The following is a 22,801-nucleotide window of genomic DNA, read 5'->3' as shown; positions in this document are numbered from 1 at the left end:
ATAAAGATAAAAGATAAACAGCTCTGAAGTGTTATCAGGATCTCCCAGATCTCAGGGGTGTGTGTGTATCTGTCAGTCCTAATCAGCAGTTCTCAGGCCAAGCTCCACAATGGAGTTCCCTGAAATTTTGCAAAATGACCAACCCCTGGGTTAGTTAAATCAGAATCGCTGAGGTGGGGCCCAGGCACCTGTATTTCCCAGAAGCTCCCCCTTAGAACAGTAGTATGCCACCCGGATGGAAGACCCTCTTTGGAGAAGCCGAACAAATAGCCTGCCCCTTCTGCTTAATGCCCTACCTCCAACCTCAGAGCCTCAGTCCCCTCTCTATACTTAGAACTTAGCCAAACTGTATTGTTTGACTCAGAATGTCCCATCTTAGCTGCTGATAAGCTTTTGTTTTGGTTCTTAATTCAGTGAAGGGTAAGGAGGTTGGGAGCCTTGCACCTAACGCCGACCTGGAGCGCCCCCACCTGGCGGTCCTCCCTGCTGACACCCCGGAGAGAGCTCACGGGGCCAGACGCCGCTGGTGCTGTGGACACACTGGGTTTCTTTTGTCCTTGAAATCCCCGCAGGGTCTGACTGTTTTGTTGCTGAGTGTTCAGGATTCTGGTTGTGTGTCAGCAGAAAAGAGTTTGCAGCCCTGGGAAACACAGGCTGCCCAAGGAGGGTGGGGTGGGTGGGGCTGGAAGTGTGCCGGGGGCTACTGCTTGTCTACAGCGTGACCATCACACGGGATAATAGAGTTGGCTGCAGGTGAGAGTTCAGATATCATCAGATAATTTCTGAGACACATTGTTGATTTAATGATAGCTTTTCAAGAGGAAAAAATAAATGTGTATTAAAGGTGCCTGGGAGGGAAAGATGCCACCTGACAGTGGGGGTGGGAGGAGCACTTCTTAGAAAGGAGGAAATGGGGCCTTCCTGTCGCCGAGTTCCACAAACATTTGCACGGCGCGCCACCTAGGAGACCAGGAGGAGGTGAGTAAGCCAGTCCGGCCAGTGCTCCAGGTCAGGATGTCAGGTGGGAAACACGAAAAGGGGGGTGGTGGTCACATGTGATGGGGGAACATCCAGAGGGCTTCCTGGAGGCGGCGACTTTTAACAGGGGATTTTAGCTGGGGTTTGGGAGACAATGGGGACTGGATGAAGAGCATAAGGTCCTTACAACACAGCCTGCCTGTAATGCGCCTGAGTGGGGAGGCGGTCAGGGCCAGAGGCGTCCGTCTGGGGGTCATGGCTGAAGCTGGTGGTGGAGGTGAGGCCAGTCTCTCCTCTCCCCACAGGAGACTGGGATGAGGGAAGAGGAGTTCCCCGTGTGCTGTCTAATCCCCTGCCTTGGTGGACGAGGAGAGAAAGTAGCCTGGAGAAGCACCCCTTTAGGAGGGGAGCTTAGTGCGTGCCACGTGCTGCCCCTGAGGTCAGATGGGGGAGGAACTGAAGGTTGGCCGTGAGGATCTTTTTAGGAGGTTGGTTTTAGTGGTGAAATGGGCAGAATCCAGATGGCAAAGGTTGAGAAGTGAGTGGGTTGTGGTGGGGAGTGAGTGATAAGAGGCTGGATTGTTCAGAGAGGGAGAAAGCCTACATTTGGAGGAGGGCGCTGGGCCAGAGGAAGTGGGGATGGCCATGTTTTTGAGATGCCCCAGCCTGAACTTCTCCCAGGTCAGGTTGAAAAGGAACCGGAAGAAAGAAAGAAGTCAATTCCATGTGACAAACAGCCAGCCCCCTGCAAGCAGTGGTCTGCTGCAGAGAGAAATCGTGCGGGCAGGTGCATGCCGGGGCCTTCACTCTGGGGCTTTGGGGGGCCTCCTGGGGATGGTGGGGACTTGTGCGTGTGCCGGCACCTTTCTGAGTTCTGCTTGCCTCTAAGCACGTGGGCTTCCCGGTGGGGGGGGGGGCGTGTGGCTGCATATGCCCCGCGGCCCACGTCAGCCCCCAGACCCATGCTTCCCCTGTCCCTCGAGCGGGGGAGCCCGGCGACCTGCCCACAGAGGAGCGGGAAGGATAGCTTCCTTGGCAGTTGACGGGAAGCCTCTGCTGCATCCCCTGGGGGTTCGCCCGGGGTGGGCTGGTAGAAGAGTTGGCTGAGCTGGGTGCTCACAACCAGGCTTTGGGTCGGGGCTTGGCAGGAGAAAAGTTGGGGACCTGGGAACCTGGGGTGGGGCGGTGTGCGCGCGCATGTGCGTGTGTGAGTGTGCGTGAGAGAGGCGAGGGGGAGGGAGGGAGGACACTGTGTAACCACTTCCTTCTCTGCTGCTGCGGCGTGCTGGATCCACCGTCCTGGGCATCACGTGGGTGTCCCAGCATTGCAGGGCAGGTGACTCCCTCAGGGAGGTGGGAGCCCCAGCTGTCCCTCTGTGGCTTCTGGAGTGGGACCCTGCGGCAGGACAGCTGACCGGTGCTGCCTCCCGCTCCGTGACCGTTCTCTTGGGGGTTCCCAAGGGAGGATGGTGGGTGCTGCCCATGGGCAGGTGGAAATGGCCCACAGCATCCTCGTCAAGGACACCATGGGGCCCCTTCCTCACTGCACGTCAGCAGGTGCCCAGCGAGGGGGGCTTCCACAGCTTTGTGGGGGTGAATTGAGATCAGAGTATCCCAGGAGTGACAGCCTTGGAAAACCCAACTTTGAGACCTCATGGGGTGGGGGAGTTTCCCATGGAGGGTTGCAGGCTGGGAGCAAGCTCCCTTCCAGGTCTGAGTGTGCGAGAAGCTCCTGACTTAGACGTGCTGAGCTCGGGACTGCGGGGCTGTACCGAAGGCAAGCTGGCTCAAGGGGAAAAAGGACACATTGAATTCTTTTTTCTTTAGTCTGCTGTTAACACATTCACCTCGTGCAAGCGTCACCGCTCTCTGCCTAGTTCCAGAACATCTTTACCACCTTGAAAGGAAACCCCATGCCCCTTAAGCAGCCCCTCCCCACCCCCCGCCGCCTTGGCAACCACCACCCTCTGTCTCCATAGACTGGTTTTTAATCGGTGCAATTCTGTGTGACTTTGAAGGAAAGAAACAGAAGCATGTGGAGGTACTTACCGGATGCAGGGGCGGCCGGTGCCTGGCTGTCCCTGTGCAGGAGAGGCAGGAGCTGCAGTAGCTTGGATCCTGGCCGCCCTCTCCTCATCCTTTCTCCTTTCCTGGGGTCTCCACCTGTGTTCCCGCCACTCCCTCCTCTCTCCCTTTGCAAACGGCCCCCAGTAGATAGCTTTCCAGCCCGCAAGTCTGCGCAGCCTGACCTCCGAGCTGCTGGGCCGTCCAGCAGGAGGGTTCCTGCCTCCTTGCCACCAGGGGAATTCCAACAGCCCAGCCCACTCTGGAGCTGCTGCATTTACGTCAGGTTCCTCCTGGCCCGAGCACCTGCGAGCCAGGTAGGATAGGGAACGCCCCAGAAAGGGATGGGTTGAAAGTCGCAGGAACTGACATCTTTGGAACCATCTGAGCGATGCTTAGCATGCCTCTGGCAAAGAGATTTCCTAGGAGAAGCTGCTCTTTCTGATGGTGGAATCTGAGAGAAATGGCCCCAGTCCTCCCCCAGAGAGGGGGCACTGTGATGGAGGAGTCAGCCGTCTCAACATTACCTTACAGTAGACACTGCTGTGTGTTCCTCTGAGCCACGTCCTAAAAATGTTCCAAATAAAAGGTTCTCTCTCCAAGGATCTGGTGTAATCTCAGGATGAAACTGAGAGCGCTGAGAGCTGTGCTGTCCAGGACAGCAGCCCCTGGCTGCGTGTGGCTCTTGGTTACTTGAAATGTGGCCAGTCCACACTGAGGCGCAGGAAGGCCAGAATGCACACTGGATGCCGAAGACTTTGCACGGAAAGAAAAAGACTATAAAACATCTCAAAGATTTTATTATTGATTACATGTTGAATTAATAATATTTTAGCTCTCGGGTTAAGTAAAAGGCATTACAATTAAAGTCACCTGTTTCTTACTTTTTTTTTTTTTTTTTTTTACGGTGTCTACTAGAAACTTGAAAACTCCGTCTGTGGCCAGCCTGTCTTGGGAGGCTGGAGGACTGGATGGGCAGCTGCGCAGTCCAGGCTGTTCTCTTTGGATGTCGAGTGTGTCCAGAGGGCAGGTGTTCTGTGTTGAAAAAGCCCCTGGACTGGGGGCTTGTCGGGTGCAGGGATTCCCTCTTCTGTGCTCTGGGGGCCCCCATCTGTGCCGAGTGAGAGAATGTCACAAGAGGAGTGTGTTCTGTGTATAAAGCACCCAGGTCGCCTCCTGGGCCCAGAGATCTGGGGGTGGGGGGAGAGGGCGGGCAGGGTGAGGGCTGGGCTTGGAGAGCAGTTGGTTTGCCCATGTGGCGCCCAGGAAGGAGGGTAGGCCCTGGGAGTGGACTCTGGGGCCAGAAGGCTGGAGGGACAGAGGCTAGAAGGAGGTTCTAAGGAGAGTGCTCAGGGCCGAGGAGGCTGCCAGGGCAGGCGTGGAGGGGAGGTGGCATCTCTGAGTTAACTCTGACGCCGCCTGGCCTCTGCTGCTGATTCCTGGAGCTGCCTTTTAGGGCCCAGTGACGAGGTCCCAGCTAAGTGCGCAGGGGAGTTGGAAGGGCCTGGACCCTCCCTACTCTCTGCCCCAGGAAACCACCTTCTTAGAGGAAAAGAGTATGTTTTTTGAGTGGCTGCCCTTCCTGGTTCTGGACGCACATGTCTTGCTGTAGTTCTTGTGGCTGGAGTTGATTATGCCCATTTTACAGTTGGGGAAGTTCCTGGCCAGCAGACGTTGAGTAATGGGCCAAAGCTGGTGCGAGCGCAGGGGCCTCCATCCGGTTCTGACTTTGAAGCCCGTGTCTCCGATCCACCACGGCCTCCCTCCCACTGAGATGCGCACAGGGGCTCTAGATGTCCAGGGCCTCCCCGGGATGCTCCCCCAGCTCTGGCAGGGCGCCTGGAAACCAAAGGCAGCGGTGACTGCGTGGCCACTCCGCGTGGGCGTGGGCAGGGGCGTGGGACTCAGCCCCCTGAGGCCTTTGTGGCAAAGCCACAGACCTCGGAGGCCATCGGGGGCCAAGCTGGCTGTCAGGAGTGGGCGCGGCCGCTGTTGGGGAGAGCGGGCCGCTGAGGAACGTGGTCTTGGACGTGGTCAGCCTGCTGTGTGGCCGGTGGGATGGGTGCCTGGGCCTTGCCCACCACCCACGTGAGGGGACTGGAAATGGGAAACCTTGGGTGCGGCCTGGCCCTTGGGGGCTGGGCTGGAATTCTTCCTCCTGGAGGCAGGAGGTTGGCCATGGACTGGCAGGTGTCCCTGGCTCCCAGACAGCCTTCCCAGGTGTCACTCAGGCTCTCTTGCACTTGAACTCACCACTCCCTGCCCCAGGAAGACTGTCAGACCGGCCCCCAGGCTCTCTCTCCTCCTGTGGGAGTTGGCCTGAGCCCAGTGGGCCCCGCCTGTGCCTGGGAGTGACTCACTCCCTCGGGGTCAGAGGTCGTGGCACAGGATGGGTCAGGCCTATTCCAGTGTCCAGGCCCAGCTCCCTCCTCTGGGGCACCCCTGGCTCACCCCCTGAGGGTCTCAGCTCTTCCCAGGGGCCTGCAGGGAGAGGGGAGAGGAGGAGACTCTGGAACTCTTTACCCAGACCCTAAGGGCTGGAGAGGCAGGGGCTGGATCTGATTGGGATTGGAGTTCAGAGGCTCCAGGAAGAAGAAAGCTCAGGGTGAGCTGGCTAGCCCCTCCGCCTCCCCAGCCCCCGCCCCAGACCTCTCCTCTCCCTTCCGGGGTCACTTCCACCCCCGCACACAGCAAACGGGGCTGGCTGTGCTCTGGCCCCCAGCTGCCTGGAAACCCCGACATCTCTGTGGAGGTGGGGCTGCCTGATGGCCTAGGTGTGTCATCTGAGCTGCTAGGGGTCAGGGCCAGGTGGGGGGTGCACCTGGCAGAGACAGAGCAGGTGGGGCAGCAGGGAGGGAGGGTGCCCGTGGGCAGCGGGCAGTGGCAGGTTCTTGGCATCACCCAGGCAGGAGGATGGGCTGGGCGAAGGGAGCCGGTGACTTGCAGGCACAGGGACTTCAGGGGTGGAGGGCAGCCTGGCTGGATGTCCAGCTCTCTTTCCTGGATCTTTTCCTTGGAAACCATGTCACTTTGCTTTTGGGAGTGACTCAGGCTGGCCCGGGAACTCCTTGGTGTTCCTTAGGCATGGATAACGCACCCGGGGTGGGGGGTGGGTGCCAGGCTGCAGCCGGACGCCCCTTCTCGCCGCCCACCCCACCCCCTACCTCTGTGCCCCTCACCCTGCCCCCTCGGAGCCACTTCGCTCCCTCCCTACCTCTGCCCGCGCTCTGGGAGGCTCCTTGTTCCTCGGCCACAAAGCCCCTTTGATCCTCTGCTCGGCTCCCAGCCATGTGACCCGGTGGGCGGGCCGCGCTCTCAGGCGGCCAGCGCAGCCCGACTCAGCTGCTGGGGTGAGTCCTCGCTCCCTTTGTTCCTTCCAGCCTCCACCGCTTGCAGGGGGGCCTTAGGTGGCATGGCTGCCCGGCAGCCCCCCAATGGCTGGGCTGGGAGCGGCGCCTCCCTGGGACCCCCGGGCCCGGCCCCCCCAGCTGGCGGAACAACCCCCCTGGGCCCCAGGAGAGGGGCGGCGGGAGCTCGGTCTCCACGCGGGGCCCAGATTTTCGGCCGCGGAGCAGAAGAGAAGGGCTTTGTGAGCCACAGCCGTGTCTTTGTAAATATTTGGCCAGCTACCCGAGTGGTGAAGCCCTCCTCTGGCCTGGAGTTTCTTGGAGCCCTATTTCCCTTTTGCAAGGGGCTTCCCTGACTTCCAGGAGGACGGGGAGGAAATGTGGACTGGCCACCGCTGCCTCTTAAAATCGTCCCGGACAGATCGCAGATGGTCAGGACAGATTGCAGATGGTCAGCCGTTAGGGGTAGGTGGCAAGAGGACTGGCTGGAGATTAGTTTCAACAGACGCTAGAAATGCCGGAATCAGAAGTGTCCGCGGCCGGCATTGTGATCCGGGGAGTTTCTGCTGCAGCCTGTCTGGATTCCTGGGAGGTGTTTGGGATGGGCTTGTGTTCCTGGGAGCCGGCAGGGGAGGGAGGTGGTGGTGGGTGGGCCGGGCGCGGGGCTGGAAGGCCTTGCTGTGCGAAAGCACGGGCCCGGGAGGGCATCTGCCATGCCACGCCAAGGAGCAGAGGTGAGGAAGCGGCTCCTTGGGGACATGCCTCCCCCTGGGCTTTTGGGCCAAGCCGGCCGAGAAGTTGGGAGAACCCCCTAGACTCAAATCCCACAGCCAGCGCAGCGAGTCAGCCCAGGCACCCGAGCTGGGAGGGCCGAGGTGCTCCCCGGGCGTGCCATCTGCTCTGAAACTTCATCCCAAATGTCCCTGGGGCTTGACTCAGCTCCCAGGCTGCTGCCCGTCGTCCTTGTCCCCCTCCCTTTCCTCTGCCGTGAAATCTGCTGGCATTTTTGTTGGAGGTTTGGAGAAGCATCTCTGCTCACCCAAGAGAAGTTTGACATTCCTTTCCTGCAGAAAAATGTGCTGCCCGGCAGCGGTCCATACAGCGGGTTCCTGAGTTGGAATTCAGTTTGGCTCCCGCATAGAGAAACCTGTTAGGGGAGGAGGGTGAAAAAGGCCCCCCCAATCCCTCAGAGTTGTGTGTGCTCACCTCCTTCATTCATTGTCGCTTTACCTTAAAACTTAGGACCTCTGTGGGGGTTTACGTCAATGTCATTGCTGTTTGGCAACCCGTGGGGGCAGGGGGTGGATTCGTGCCTCTCCCCCCTTGGGTCTCTTCTGGGCTAAGACGTGGCTGGGGAAGGAGGCCTCTTCTTAACACCTGTCTTGGGGGGACCTGTGTGGTTGCTGACACCCGCTCCCCGGGCTTCCCCGATGCCCCCACCATTTCCACGTGGTGGCACCTGCAATACGTCAGGTCTGCTGGTCTGTGTCTGTATGTCCACCAGGCTCTGTTCCCTGGGGCCTGTGTTCTTTTGGGGTGATGGCCAGTTCAGCTGGTCTGTGGGGAGGACCTACTGTGCTTGGGGGCACCAGGCATCCTGAGATGGGGAGACAGAACCTCGTTCTGATGGGGAGGAGGCAGCCACGAGGTGAACACAGCCAGTGCTGTCGTGGGCCCCACCAACCCCCAGCCTGGCGGGGCCCGGAGGGGCCTTCCCCGAGTACCAGGTCTGCTGCCCCAGGCCTCCAGGACGGGGCTCACAAGGACTTTCACCCCAGAAGCCCTGACCCGTTAGGGCAACCAGAGCCGCTGGGTTGGCTTGCCTCCCCACCCCCTCCCACTTCCCCAGCTCCCCCACCCATGCCCTCCCCACTTCCTGTCATGTCACCTCCAGCCTAAGCTGCTCTTGTCAGAGAGGGCAGGCGGCTTTGCAGGAAAGAGGCTCGCTTCCTAGGGGCTGAGACGCCTTCGGGAGAAGGGGAAACCCTGTCCTTAGCAGAGCCCCGCCACCAGCCCGAGCAGTGCCCGGCTTCCTGCAGTGTCAAAGATCTGTAGGCTTTTTCTGGAAGCCGGGCCCCCCCTGCACATTTCAGTCTTGGGCCAGGTTCCCCACACCACCGGCGTCCCCCATTGGCTGCGTGTGTGCAAAGGAGGGCTTTATTTTAGTGCTGAGGGTGCGGACAGATGCTTGCTGTCCACGCCTTGTCCCTGGCCGGGGTCTTCCACAGTGACCCGTGGTCAGCCTTCCACACCTGCTGTCCCTGCCCATCTCTGTCCTTGCACTGCCCCCCACCCCCAACCTTGGGTTAGGCCACCGATGCCCCTGAACTTCAGAAAGACATGGAGTTGGAGCTGGATATACCCTGGTGCTGAGGACCTGGAGGAGGGGCCTGGCTTCCTGCAGCCTGGGTCTTGGGGAAGATGCTGCCAGCAGAAGGCATAGCCCTTGGCTGGGACTCCGTTCCCAGACTTCTGCCTCCCAGCACCGAGCTTTGATTTGTTTATTGGGTGCCAGCCTGGTTCCTGGGACAGGCAGGGACGTGTTCTCAGAAGCTCAGTGGAGCCTGGTGACGCCTTCCCAGGGTCGCTCCCGAGGTGGCGGGCCTTGCACAGTCAGCTCCGGGGCTCGGAGCCCCACGGAGGTGCAGGTCTGCTTACACGGGGATGGCGTCTTGCCCCACCTGGCAAGCCCGCCAGCTGGCCCACCGCCCAGCGAGCTCACCAGGCGCCTCGTTCTGGGGCTGGAGAGCAGAGGCGAAGCAGCCCGCCCTGGGGTGTGGGTGGCGGGCCGAGTTCAAACCTGCTAGTCTTTCTCTTTCATCACCGCTGAAATCCCCAGAGAGCTCCGGTTCTGCCTTTCTGCTGGTGCCTGGGCCGCCTTGCCCTCACCTGGGCTCCTCGTTCATAATCGGCTTGGGGGAGCTGCTCCACCCCAGGGGCGTCTGGGGTGCCGGCCTGGGCCTTGGTTTTTGGGGCAGGGGGCAGCTCAGCACATGGGGCTCTCAGGATGAGGATGGACCCATCTGCTGGCTGGCTCCTCACTTCCTGGCTGTTCCAGCCCTAACATGATTTTTAAACGCTTTCATAGTAGCTGGATCAGAGCAGAAGCCCCAGATTTCTTGTCACTCTGCTGAAGCTGGGGGTGGGGGACCCCCATCTGTGATATGTCAACGTCTGAACATCCAGGACTGCCCTTGGAACCCCACCTCGGGATTGGGGTTCAGTCACCGACACCCACATGGCCTTTGGGAAGGAGGTCTACCCCTTGCTCTGTTCCCCTGCCCCTGGCCCGAGCCCCCCAGAGGGGACGCCAGCCCCTGTCCTGCTTCACCGGTGCCAGGCACCCAGTGCCCGGTGTATTCTCGCTGCTGCCCCTCCTCCCGCCTCCCAGATCCTTATCTCTTATCTCCCAGGCCTGCTCCAGGTGCCTGTCACCAGACAGGGACAGCAGATAAGGTTTCCTTGCCCCGGAGCAGGAAAGTGAGTCCCCCTCCTGCATGGAGAGCACCCCTTGCCAGGTGGGGACACCTGTGTCCCGTCTGTGTGTCTTCACTGGACTGTGCACTGGTGTTGGGGTGTGTTCTCCCGGTCCGGGCCCTGGACGCCCCGAGTGCTCGCTTGGTTACCGCTGGAAAGGATGCTCGGCAGCACCGTGTGACCGCAGCTTCTCATCTTTTATCCAAGTGCTCTGTGGTTTCTGTAAGACATGCTCAAGACAGCCTGCGAGGAATGCTGTTTGCCTGCTCTCGGCACAGGAGCGCTCCTTGGAGCATTTTAATTTTTAAAGGAAAAGGGCCAAAGAGAGGCATTTCTTTGGTGATTTGAATACATTCTCCTGGGGCAGGGGACTGGACCAGATGACCCGGGCCTGCCCCCACACCCTGGTGCTTGGGGAGTCGAAGGGGACAGAGGACGGGATCCAAGTCTTTTGTTCCTTGTCTGCTGAGGACAGAGGAAGAGCTGCCTGTTGCCGGGTGTCAGGGCTGGCCCTCTAAAGTCTGCCGGGGGCTGGACTGTGGCCCTGATGAGCCGGAGGGAGAATGGTGGTTGACTGTAGCCAGGGGACGGGTGGCGGGCACAGGGGGCGGAGAGCGGTGATGGGGGTGTCACAGCCACTCGGGGGGGGGGACGGGCGGGTGATGCATCACCTTTTGTCCCCATTCACCTGCCCCCAGCGGCCGATCTGATGATGGAGACCACAGAGCAGAGGCATTGTGGCCACTTTGCCAACCTCATGCTCTGCTGGTGGGTCGCTGCTGCCTGTCACTCTGGTCACCCCAGTAGCTTTGCCATCAGCCTGCCAGGGCCAGATCCCCACGACCGGCACTTCTGACCACAGTTTACTCAGTGCCTGGGGTCCTTCAGTCTTCATGTTGGGGATTTTCATTTAAGGGACCTTTGCTGCCAGCTGGTGGGGCTGCTTCCCTCCCCACAGGACAGGTGGGGACCAGGGCAGAGGGGAGCAATGGGTCGGGACATTTCCATGACAAAATGTCCTCCTCCCGTGGGAAAAAGAGCAAGTTCTAAAAGGTTTTTGTTTTCCATTGGTTCAAGTGTAGTTGTTTAAAAAGTGGGAAAACAGAAGGCTCTCCCTAGTGTCACCCGCTGCCTGTGAGGTCCTGAGAACGGGTGGGAAGGGGCCTTTCCCATCTCTGGGCTGTGGCCACTCGCCGCCCACCACCTCCACGACCACCCTCTCCCTGGACTCCCCAGAGCTTCCTTTTAAGACACACCAGGTCAGCTCTTGCCCCCATTTGGCAGATGTGAAAACTGAGACAAAGCAGTGAGGTCACACAGCAGCACTGAGGTTGGTGAGAAAGTTATCTCCTGTAGCTCTCGACTCTTCTTGGAGAAGAAAGGAGGTTTATTTGTTAGAAATAAATTAGTTTTTTAGGGAAAAATTGAGCCATTTCTACTCCAGGCTACCTTACCCCAAGGCGACCCTAATTACAGCCACTGCTCCCTGGATCCCCCGGGGCCAACCCAGAGAGGCTGCTTTGTGCTCCCAGCAGGGCATTGTCACTGAGATGGCCTGGTCCCAGGCTCCCCAAATCAAGCGAGGTCGATAGATGTTCTAGGGGAGCAGTTTCCCAGCTGGGGCAAATGGACTGCCTGGGTCCCTGTGCACCTCTCCGTGGCCACATGGCCCCAGACATGGGGGTTGCCTCCTCGGAGCCATGGTCTTCTGTCCAGAGACCGTGTGACAGTGTCCCATTTCCTGTGTCCTGGAGGACGAAGGGAGACAGACTGAAATGTTTAGTCCAGACCCTGGAAGGGAGAAGTGCTAAGTGTACGTTGCCCGGGTGGTTAAGTGCAGACCACGTGGCAGCCCTGGGCTGAGCTGGGTGGCGGGGAGACACACAAGGCTGGTCTTCCAGAAGCTTCCGGCCCAGTTAGGTGATAAGTCTACGCCAGCTCTGGGAGCTAAGATAAGGTAGCTCATTTGCAGTGGGACTCAGCAAAGGCTTTGACATGCAGCTTTGAGGCTCTTTGGATGCGGGAGCTGGATGAGGGGGAAGAAAGGGGTTTTGAGTTCAGGAAATTGAAGTGGGGCTGGAGTGTGGGCAAGGAACGTGGTGGGCAGGGGCAGAGGAAGGGGCCTGGGAGGCGTGGGGCTGCGTGTCCCAGTGGCAGTGGTGAGGGGAGGGCAGTTGTCGCAGCTGCTCCTCAAATGGCTCCCGTCTGTGAGTGCCACCCCCACACAGCACCCCCTCAGCAGATGCCTGCTTCCTGCTTCCTGCTTGCCTGGCACAAAGCTCCTCAGCTGTCCTTTCCCATCTTTCCAACGTCTTGGCTGCCTCCCCAGCCTCCTCCAGGGCTCACTGGAGAACTGGACGGCCCGGTCCCATCTCCCCGAGGCTCCTGAGGCCCTGCCTGTGTGCCCACAGCCACCTCCATCGCCGTTCACTCATCCACTCCCTTGTGCATTCATCCAGCGATGCTTTTAGGGGGCACCTGCTCGGCAGCCCTGAGCCGCCGAGCTGCCACGGTGCTTGAGGGCCTGGCCCACGGGGCCCCGGAGGCGTGGGCCAGTGACCTCTGTGCGCGCCTCAGTTTCTGCCTTGTCTGCGGCCAGTTCCAGGGCTGTGGGGCAGACGGGTGAGTCAGGGATGAGGGGTTGGTCCCCCGAGGGCTTGGGCGTTCGTGGGGTGGATGGAGGTGAGGGAAATCCTGCTCCGTGGGTGCCCCCGAGCGGGCTCCCTGCCGGCTCACCATGGGGGTCTCCAAGGATGGCTGAGAAGTACGGAGCCAGTTAACCCCACGGGACACCCAGAGACCCGACTGCTACAGTTATAATGAAAACTTGGGCCACTCAGAGGCCCCTCTCCCTCTGGGGCCTGTGCTGCCCTGTGAGCGGGGCTTTCCTGGGTTCCTCTCATTGTGGCTTGTTTTCACCGAGGCTCCTCCGGTGTCCTTCGGGTTTGGGGTCGGGGGAAAGAGGACTCGGGCCTCTAACAGACTGGTGGAGGGCGGGGGGAGGGGTCCTACCACGATGGCCCAGGAAATCCAGTGGCTGCCCTGTGACCATCATTTCCTGCCACCTGCGCTGAAGACTGACCAGACTCAGCCCCTGAATGGTGAGGGGTCCGGGGCTGGGTCCTGCTTCGGCGGCGGTGGCTCAGTCGATTCAGGTCCGTGGAAAGGGGCTGAGTGGGTGTCTTGGGGAGCAAAGGTTTTCCCCTCTTGTCCCTCCTGCCTGGAGACCTGGCGTGAGTCGAGTTCAACCTTCCTGGCTGCTGATGGGCTGTGTTTCTATTGCCACCTCCCCTCCTTTCAGGGTGAGGTTTACGGCTGGCTTCCTTCTGTATTTGCAAGGGGTCTCCTCCCCACCTATTCTGCGACTTAACAGGTTCCAGCCCGTGGCACCGAAGCCCTTTTTAAAAAATTCACCTGGAGTCCTTCCAAACCCAAGTGGCGTGAGGAGCAGGTGGGGCAAGTAGAGAAGTCACCGGGCTGAGGAGCCCCCCTCCCCTATGGGGTTGCAGAACTGAAGTTGTGGGGGGCACGTGTAGGCTGGATGCTGGCCCTGCGCTGGGGGCCGGCCGTGGACCAGAAAGACCGTCTCTGATTCACTCCGGAGCTCACAGTTTCTTGATAACAACTTTACTGCAACGTAATTCATATTCCATAAAATTCACTCTTTTAAAGTGTACAATTCAGTGGTTTTCAGGATAGCCACAAAGTTAGGCAACCATCACCGTTAATTCCAGATCATTTTTATCCCCCTACCGCCACCCCGTCCCCCACTGGCGCTCACTTCCCATTCCCAGCTCCCTGCTCCCAGCGCCCGCCCAGCACCAGTCTACTTTCTCTCTCCAGGAATTTGCCTGTTCTAGGTGCCTTCTGTAAGTGCAGTCATGTAGTAGGCGGCCTTTTGTGCCTGCCTTCTTTTCACTTTGCGTGATGTTTTCAAGCTTCAGCCGCATGTGACGTGTCCGTGCTTCCTCCAGCTCCTGGCTGAGTGCTATTCCACTGTGCGCTGCACCGCGCCTGCTTTCCACTCATCGGGTGATGGGCGTTAGGGCTGTGTCCACTTTGTAGCTCTCGTCAGTCACGCTGCAGGGAACACTGGTGTCCAGGTTTGGACATGTGTTTTCACTTCTCTTGGGGCGGTGCCGGGTCACGTGGGAGAGTTTGGCTCACCCACACGGCCCTGGGTGGGGGTGGGCTGTTGGTCCCTTGGGCCCGGAACCCGGTGCTGTGAGCATCTTTGTATCCTGTCTCAAATCTGTGTCTCTGTGCGGTTTGCTGTGGGTCCTTTGGTTTCACTCTGGGTCCAGGGTCAAGCTCCCGGGAACAGGAGGAATCAGTGTGGAATCCACGTGTGGATGAGATGCAGGTGGGGGTCGGGAGCAGAGGAGCCATTTGGGTCTGCAGCTGGGTCCTGCCGCTGACTTCCAGTTTCCTTGGGCCCAGAACAAGGCAGAAAGGGGAAATGGGAGGTTTGCGGAGGCAGGGAAGCGCGTGGCAGTGAGCTAGCCGCTTCGGTGTGAGAGAGGAAGTGGGTGAACAGACTGGGTGGGCTTGGCGTACCCCAGCCCCATGGGAAGGTGGGGGAGAGGATGGCCGCCTTCCCTTGCAGCCTTGGCCTTGGGGTAGGGGGTTGGGGGCAGGCGTTTCCTTTCTGGGAGGGTGGAAATGCTGGGGGCTGCGCTGAGATCCAGGGAGGGGGTGAGGGCAGCTGCAGCTGTCCCATTCTAGCAGGAGCAACATGCTAGGGTGTTTCTGGACTCTTCTGTGCCTCACTCGCAGAAAAGTTAAGCTGTGGAGGGAATGCATCCTGGCTGTCATTTTTAAAAATATTTTTTGAGAGTTTTTTTGGGAGTTTTTTGCAGGGGAGTAGGTTTATTTATTTATTTGTTTGTTTGTTTTAATAGAGGTCCTGGGGATTGAACCCAGGACCTCTGCGCTCTGCTGCTGAGCTGTTCCCTCCCCATGTTGGTTGTCATTTTAGACCACAACATCAGTGCACCCAGCAAAGGCCCAGCCCTGCAACACACCTGGGCGCCCGCTCCCCCCAGCAGCCCGAGTTTGGCCTCACAGGCTGTCCCACGATGTCTACTCTCGGCGTCGCATCCTGTGAGCATGCCAGGCCCAGCAGCCAGGCCGTCAGGCCCCCTCCGTCCTCCTCCCGGCCCTCCCCACCCTCCCCGCCTGCAGCTGGAGGGGCCTCTGCTCCTCGCCAGTTCCCAGTTCGCAGGCAGAAATTACCATATGAATGTGAGTCCTTCCCGGAGCGGCTGGCTGGGAGACCTGGGAGGGGACAGGCTCCCACCCTCGGGGCCTCCAGGTTCTGTGCTGATCGTGGCACAGATGAGCGGGTGGGAGACGCTGGGCATTTTCCGTCCACGGTAGGTCCCCCCCGGGTGCGGAGGGTGCACGGGTGGGTCGGGGTCTGCCTGTGGGCAGGGGAGGGCATGCTGGAGCCTGGCAAGTGTGGGTGGCCCCGGGGACCAGTGTGCCCCCTCCCTTAACTGTCTTGCGTCTCAACTTGTATAAGGACGTGTTGTTAGTGCAGTTCTTGTTATTCTGGTCCGATTTCAAAAGTCTCAGCTAATTACCGCAGGAAATGCAGACTCTAAGGAAGGACGTGAAGGCGAGGATGCGATAAAGAAATCTGGGTGCTTAGTAAACTGTAAAGTGCGGCGCACCCGGCGGTCAGCACTCCTCTGATGGCCCTGTCCCGCCTCTTGTGTTCCTGGCTGAGCTCTTGGGGGCCAGGACTGGGTACATTTTGGGACTTCTACACAGCCTGTGAGTGTGTCTTGACTAATAAATTCTCTCTGCCAGCTGACCAAATCACTCTTAAGTTTGGGCTGGTGATATGTCACATTTAACTGCTGGACAGCAAATTAATGGATGCCTAGGGATGGGTGGCCTGGTCCTTCCACGCAGGGGACCCACTCCTTGGTGTGGCACTGCCAGGCCAGCTGCAGCAGGGGTAGTGGCGTGGCTGGCGCTTCACAGTTGGCACAGAGCCCAGGGTGAACCCTGTTCTGACCTGAACCCCCTGCCCACCTACCCTGCCTGCCTCAAACTACATCTGTGCTTCTGGGAGAGAAGCCACGGGCCCCCCGTTTGGGGTGGGTGAGGATGGGGATACAGATTAGGGGCCGTCTAGCCTCCCCGCCCCGTTAGGCACCTCTACCCCCGCCCCCAATTTCCTGAGCAAAATTTCCTGAACGGGCAGGCGCTGTCCCAGGAAGTCCATCCATCCTTCCGCCGCTTTGTGCCTCCAGGAGGAGGATGGAAACCGGAAATTGTTCACATCTCATTCACATGCTGCCACGAACTGAAAGCCAGGGGAAGCCCGTGGGAAAGGATGCAGGCCAGCACGGCAGGAACGTCACAGAGGGGCCGGGGCTGGAGAGGCACCACCTGGATTGACCTGGAGAGCAGTAGCCGCCCCGTGACGCTCTGGGAAGAGAGGAGGGCAGGAGGGAAGGACAGGGAGCTCACTTTTCATTCATTCATTTGTTCATTCAACCAAAGTCTTACTTTCTGAGTGCTTCAATGTGTAAGGTTTTGTGAGCAGTGATGGAGACAGACCCGAGCATTCAGCAGAGGAAGACAAAATCTGCAAATACTAGTTGTGAGCAGGGCCATGTGGGAAGGGAACTGAGAGACCCAAGGGGTGTCCCCCGGAGCCTCACCGAGGGAGAACCTCTCTGAAGAGCCTTGTTTGTTCGACAAACGGCAAGGAGCCAGGGAGATGGTACGCAGATCACGGCTGGAGAACCGGGCGTGGGCTTGTATCTTATTAACAAAAACTTAGAGCATCTACCGTGCCGGGCACTGTACTCTGTGCTCTGTAAGTATCTCGTTTGGGCCTTATTGCACTCTTAGGAGACAAGTATTAGTGTCTCATTTTACACATAAGAAAACTGAGGTACAGAGAGGTTAAGTTACTTGCTCAGGGTCACACAGTGAGTCTGGGTTGGAACAGAATCCTAGCCCCAGGATTCTGAAGCCTCTGGCTCCTGCGTTACCTCAGGTGCAGGGAGAACTAGGCAGGGTTTCAAGCAGGGGAATGACATGATCAATTTGTTTTAAACAGCCTTCTTGGGAGGGTGGGGGACGGCAGTTATGGTGATGGCTTGGATTTGGGGAGCTGTGGAGGTGGGAGGCAAAGCAACTGCCTGCAGGTGTATTGGATTCAAATTGATAGGACTTTGGGATGGATGATTGGATTTGGGGTGATGGGAAGGGCGGGACCAAGGCTGGGCCTGGGATGTCTAGCTATAAGAACCGGATGCCTGGAGATGCCATTAGGATGGGGAGATGGGCTTGGAGGGTGGGTTCAGTTTGGGGGTGTTCAGTGTGAGGCATCCAGACCTCACTGGGGCGGGGGCCACAGATACCTTTGGGCAGGGGGCCTGGCACCGTGGGACGTCTCTGCTGAGTCACGATGGACTCAAGGGGAAGGTCAGGTTGGCACTGGTATGTGAATCTGGACAGAGGCTGGCACTTGATGCCCAGGGGATGGACAGAGTCACTGGGGAGTGTGTCCAGCTGGGGACCGGGCCTGATTCTGTAGGTGGAAGAACCAGCGAGGTGGCCGAAAACCGCTCACCAGAGCCAGAGAAGGGAAACCACCAGAGGCCTTGCAGAAGCCGAGGGAAAAGGACATTTGGGGAAAGGAAAAGCTGGGTGGTTGGAGGCTCCATCCCTGCAAGTTGGGGTGGCCCCTGTGTGCTCTTCTCTGCAGCGGACCAGCTGCTCCGTCTGATTGGAACCCCGAGTCCAGAGAGGCACCCCGGCTTCACGCCGCAGTGTGGGCGCTGTGGGGAGATGGGCCCTGCCCGCTTCTCAGGGACGTGTGTGCCCCTGCCCCTGGCCAGCCTCTCCCCTGGGGCTGCGTTTCAGGGATGATGGATGTGTGTCCCGAGGGTGGCCGGGCAGCTGCCCACACACGCTGCTTTTTTCTGGGGGTGAGCCTGAGGGAGACGGGTGCGTGTGTGTCTGGAGACTGCTTGGATAGGCCGGCCATCCGTCTCCATCTTCACTTCAGAGAGCGTTTGAAGTCGTGGGTGGTGCCCTCGGAAGCCTCAGGGTGTGTCGGAAGGTTTCACAGGCCTGCTTTGGCTCATCCGCTCGGCGAAGTGCTCCCTCGGCCAAGTGCTCCCTCGGCCAAGTGCTCCCTCGGCCAAGTCCTCCCGGGGGAGAGCGGGGCGGGGCGGGGACCAGTGGGGTCTTTCTGGCGACTTGCAGGGTTCTGAGCAGCCCTGCAGGCAGGTAGGCAAAGTCCAGGTGGGCTGTCTGCAGAGCCGACCGGGAGGGAGCCGTGAGAGGGGTCTTGCGGGCTCCCACTGCATCCTGACCCCCGCCCTCCTGAGCAGGAGGAAGCGGAGGTGGCGAGAGAATATGATGCAGCGCCAGCTCTCCCACCTCGCATCGGCCCAGAGCCGGAGCTGCCAGTGGATGGGCGACGTGATTCAAAATGGTCCAGAGCTGCTGGCCCTTCCCTCCCCACCACCCTCAACCTTTCCGGACCCTCCAGCCAGTCATATGAGGTGTCCTCCCTCCTTAAGGGGTCATGGGTCAGGCTTCCAGTCCTGGTCCAGGATTCACCCCTCCCTGCTTGGCCCCCTCCCTGGCCCTGCCTTCAGCCGCTGCCCCTCTGCCTGCCTGAAGCCACCTGGGGCCAAGGGAGGTCTTAGCCTCGCGGAGCCTGAGCAGATCTGCACAGGAGAAGGGAATTGCTTGGTATCTTTGGGGGAAAGGCTCGCTTCCTACATAGCTCCTGGCAGGGGGACGCCCAGTTGCACCCCAGAGACCCCGTCTCATTTTTTTGTTATTTTAAATGATTTCATCAGTTGTGGGAGGTGGAGCCCCCATCACACCCAGCCTCTGTCCGGGTTTTACCAGCGAGCTCTGGTGTGCATCTGCTGACAGTCCCGCTGATAGAGAGGGGGCTGGGGGCGAGGAGGCTCTGCCTACCCTCCCCCCTTAGGGGGACATCCCTGATAAGAGGAAATTCCACCCTATGACAAATGGCCAGTTTCCACTCATCCTTGGGGGAGGATCTTTTCTTTCTCTTTTTAAACTTTGCAAACATTTGCCAAGAGCTAACGGAATCTCTGTGGCCGTCCACTTCGGACTTGGTGGGCGGGCTGGCCTGGCCGGGGGCTGGATTCTGGGTTTGCCTTGGGGTAGGGACCCATCGTGATGCTGGAAGGTTCCCTGGAGTGGGAGGTGGCTTCAGGGCACATTCCCTGCTCCTGCTCCTGCAAGGCGAGTGGGCGGTAGAACATGGAATAAAAGCTACATCCCTTGACACAGGAAGTCAGAGGCCTCGTCCCTGGCCTTCCCTGAGGCGTCCGTTCTGCCTGCAGCTTTTTAGGAAGTGAATAGCACGGCGTGCAGGTTGGAGCCTGCTCTGACCCAAGATTGATGTCTCAGTAGGCCGCCGAGCCCGGGTGAGGAACTGGGCTGGAAGAGGAGGAGGAGAAGGAGGAGGAGGAGGCGGGCTGGAAAAGAAAGAACAGAAGGGGGCCTCTTCCAGGAGGGGAGGGGCGGCGGGCTGCGAGCTGGACGCCGTCCAGATTTGCCTCTGCCGACTGGGGCCGATTGGAACTGTGTTGGCAGAAATGGAGGGCTTCTTGAGATTCCTTCCCGGACAATAGAGGAGAGGTTTGCTTTAAAGGGTTTGGCGAGAGAAAAGGACAGGCAGGAGAAGTGGGGAACCTCCTCTCCCCCGACTTTGGGGCGCCTCGGGCCCCTGAGAGAATAGAGTCGGGCCTGGACGGGCGCCGCTCCTGCTGCGTCCCCTCCTGGGCCCTGCAAGGGGCGCGGGGTCGTGGGAACTCTTCCGCCCAGCCCTCTCCTTGCACAGAAACTGTAAAACTGCAACTTCGTTTTGGGTCTCCTCTTGGGAAAGGGCCAGAGCTCCAGCAGGGGGTGAGGGGGTGAGGGGGAGAAAGATTCAGCCCCTCGCATTTGCGAGGCCCGCGCCTTTGTGCTGGATGTGTAAGCCGGCTTTCAGGCCAGAGGGCAGAGGCTCAGATTTCTGGCCTCCTGGTTCCTGATCAGGCCAGGGGAGACGCTTCCTGCCCTGTACAAAGTGTGAAGTGTAATTCGATTTGGAATTACTTATCGAATTAGGCGAACCCTGTGCGCTTTTAAAATTCATGACTCGATCCCTGCGCCCGCACACATTTGCAAAATTCAGTCGTTTATATTCAGTGTTTCCATCTTTAGAAGGGAACAGGAAGTTCCCCCATGACATTTATGGGGAGTTTGTAGTGGCTTGAGCAGGTCAGCGGGGACACAAGGAAAAGCGGAATCTGGTAAACGGGAAAAGATGCCAAAAGATGCTTCAAAGCCCTGCATCGAAGGAGGCCCCTTATCTCCCCGCCCACCCCTGCCCCCTCGCAGCTTTCCTGCAGCTTTCCCCTCAGGCTCAGGGATGGAGACCAGCTGCTCAGAACCTTTGCTCTTTTTCTTTTCCCGCCCTTGATCTTTTTTTTTTTTTTTTTTTAAACTTCCTCACTGGGTTCCTTGCCTATAAGGGGTGACTGAATCTGCCTGGAAGTTTTGGCTGATAAACATTTGAATAAATGAACTTCATGTTCTTGTGTGCCACCACTGTTTTCATTCAGACTGATCTCAAGCCTATAGTGTCTTCTGTTTGTTAATTACTACGTAGTAGGCGCTCAATAAATATTTGTTGAATAAATCGTTATAGTCCTGGTCCACTAGGACCCCAGGATCTTTTTCTACTGTTATTGTTTGTAGCCATTTTAAAAAATTGAAATATAGTTGATGTACAATGTTATATAAGTTACAGGTGTATAATATATAGTGATTCACAATTGTTAAAGGTTATACTCCATTTATAGTTATTACAAAACATTGGCTATATTCCCTGTGTTGTACAATATATCCTTGTACTTATTTTATTTTATTTTTTGGGAGGGGATGATTAGGTTTATATATTTATTCGTTTGTTTTTAATGGAGGTACTGGGGATGGAACCCAGGGCCTTGTGCATGCTAAGCACGCGCTCTCCCACTGAGCTACACCCTCCCCGCCGTGTTGTAGCTTGCTTTATGCGTCATAGTTTGTACCTCTTAATCCCCTACTCCTACAGTGCCCCGTCCCCACTGGTAACCGCTAGTTTGTTCTCTAGATCTGTGGGTCTGCTTCTTCTTGTTACATTCACTACTTTGTTGTGTTCTTTATATTCCACATATGAGTGATACAGTACAGTCTTTGTCTTTGTCTGACTTACTTCACTTAGCATAATACCCTCCAAATCCATCCGTGTTGCTGCAAATGGCAAAATTTCGTTCTTTTTATTGTTGAGTAATATTCCACTGTGCGTGTAATCACATCTTCTTTATTCATTCACCTGTTGGTGGATACTTAGGTTGTTTCCGTATCTTGGGTGTTATAACTAACGCTGCTCTGAGCATTGGGGTGCATGTATCTTTTTGAATTAGTGTTCTTATTTTTTTCGGATATATACCCAGGAGTGGAATTGCTGGGTCATATAAGTTCCATTTTTAGCTTTTTGAGAAACCTCCACACTGTTTTCCACAGCGGCTGCGCCAATTTACATTCCCACCAACAGGGCACAAGGGTTCCCTTCTCTCCACATCCTCGCCAACGCTGGTTATTTCTGTTCTTTTTGATGATGACCATTCTGACAAGTGCGAGGTGATGTCTCACTGCGGTTTTGATTTGTGTTTCTCTGATGGTTGGCGATGCTGAGCATCTTTTCATGTGCCTGTTGGCCATCTGCATTTCCTCTTTGGAAAAATGTCTATTTGGGTCTTCTGCCCATTTTTTAATCAAGTTTTTTTTTTTTAATGTTGAGTTGTATGAGCTGTTTATATCTGTTAGACATTAGTTCCTTATCTGTCATATTATTTGCAAATATTTTTTCCTATTCAGTAGATGATATTTTTGTTTTGCCAGTGGTTTCCTTGGTCCTTTGGTGCAAAAGGTTTTAGGTTTAATTAGGTCTCATTTGTTTATTTTTGCTTTTATTTCCCTTGCTTTAGGAGATGGATCCAAAAAATACTGCTACCATTTATGTCAAACAGTGTTCTGCCTATGTTTTCCTCTAGGAGTTTTATGGTTTCCGGTCTTACATTTAGGCCTTTAATCCATTTTGTGTTTATTTTTGCATATGGTGTGAGAGAATGTTCTAATTTCATTCTTTTACATGTAGCTGTCCAGTTTTCCCAGCATCATTTATGTAAGAGACTGTCTTTACTCCATTATATATTCTTAACTTAATTGACCATAAACACGTAGGTTTATTTCTGAGCTGTCTCTCCTCTGTTGCATTGATCCATGTGTCTGTTTTTGTGCTAGTACCATACCATTTTGATCACTGTAGCTTTGTAGTATAGTCTGAAGTGATACCTCCAGCTCTGTTCTTCTTTCTCAAGATCGTTCTTAGAGCCATTTCTTTAACATCTTTCTCCAGAGCAGTTTCTTCTCCGAGGTCTGCCTGCCTCTGTACGCGTCTGGCGTCCAGGTCCACTGCTGCCCTGTTCTGTCCTTGGCCCGCCTTTCCTGAGCTGGTCAACAGCAGCGCCTCCCTGTGCTGGACCTCTTCTACCAGCATGGGGAGTCATCTTTGAGGCCCCTGTGGATTCTGTCGATCCTTCCTGGGGCCTTGTGGAGGGGGGAGTTTAGAGTGAGGATGGGCATTTTGATATCTGCTTGGCATTGATGCGTCTAGGAGCTTTGACTGGGCCACCAGGTGTACGGGGCCTCTGGGGTGCCAGGGTTTGCCTTCCTCAGCACCAGTATCCTGGGGGACCTGTAAACAATCCTGAGAGAGCCCTGGAATCTGGACTCCTCAGCTTGTGGCCCAGCTTGGCCTATAGACTCCTTTTCTCAGGACTTGATGGAGATTAAGATGCTAATGCAGTCAGCAGGCCTTTCCAGCTGGC

General features: G+C 57.3%; 1 protein-coding gene and 2 long non-coding RNA genes across 7 annotated transcripts in view; 2 read left to right on the top strand and 1 right to left on the bottom strand.

Moving 5' to 3' along the window:
• SEPTIN9 (septin 9) overlaps window positions 1-22,801 on the top strand; it is a 151,803-nt gene that overhangs the window by 113,072 nt on the left and 15,930 nt on the right. The window contains exon 1 of one of the 5 annotated variants that reach the window (XM_064495484.1): window positions 882-978. The exons of 3 other annotated variants lie outside the window; for them this stretch is intronic. The gene's annotated coding sequence lies outside the window, so the exon portion shown is untranslated. Of the gene's footprint in view, window positions 1-881; window positions 979-6,369; window positions 6,393-22,801 lie in introns of those variants that run through there. One more of the 5 variants, XM_064495483.1, reaches the window with a different exon arrangement.
• On the top strand, window positions 1,028-3,910 carry LOC135323241 (uncharacterized). Its single transcript, XR_010384544.1, has 3 exons — window positions 1,028-1,466; window positions 1,660-1,765; window positions 2,806-3,910. It is a non-coding gene; the product is annotated as an uncharacterized LOC135323241 (long non-coding RNA).
• On the bottom strand, window positions 3,919-6,360 carry LOC135323242 (uncharacterized). Its single transcript, XR_010384545.1, has 2 exons — window positions 6,257-6,360; window positions 3,919-4,881 (listed from the first exon to the last, which is right to left on the bottom strand). It is a non-coding gene; the product is annotated as an uncharacterized LOC135323242 (long non-coding RNA).

This window comes from Camelus dromedarius, chromosome 16, assembly GCF_036321535.1.
Source record: "Camelus dromedarius isolate mCamDro1 chromosome 16, mCamDro1.pat, whole genome shotgun sequence".
NCBI lineage: Eukaryota > Metazoa > Chordata > Mammalia > Artiodactyla > Camelidae > Camelus > Camelus dromedarius.
Note: the sequence above shows the minus strand (reverse complement) of the source record. Positions and strands in the feature narration are given on the sequence as shown.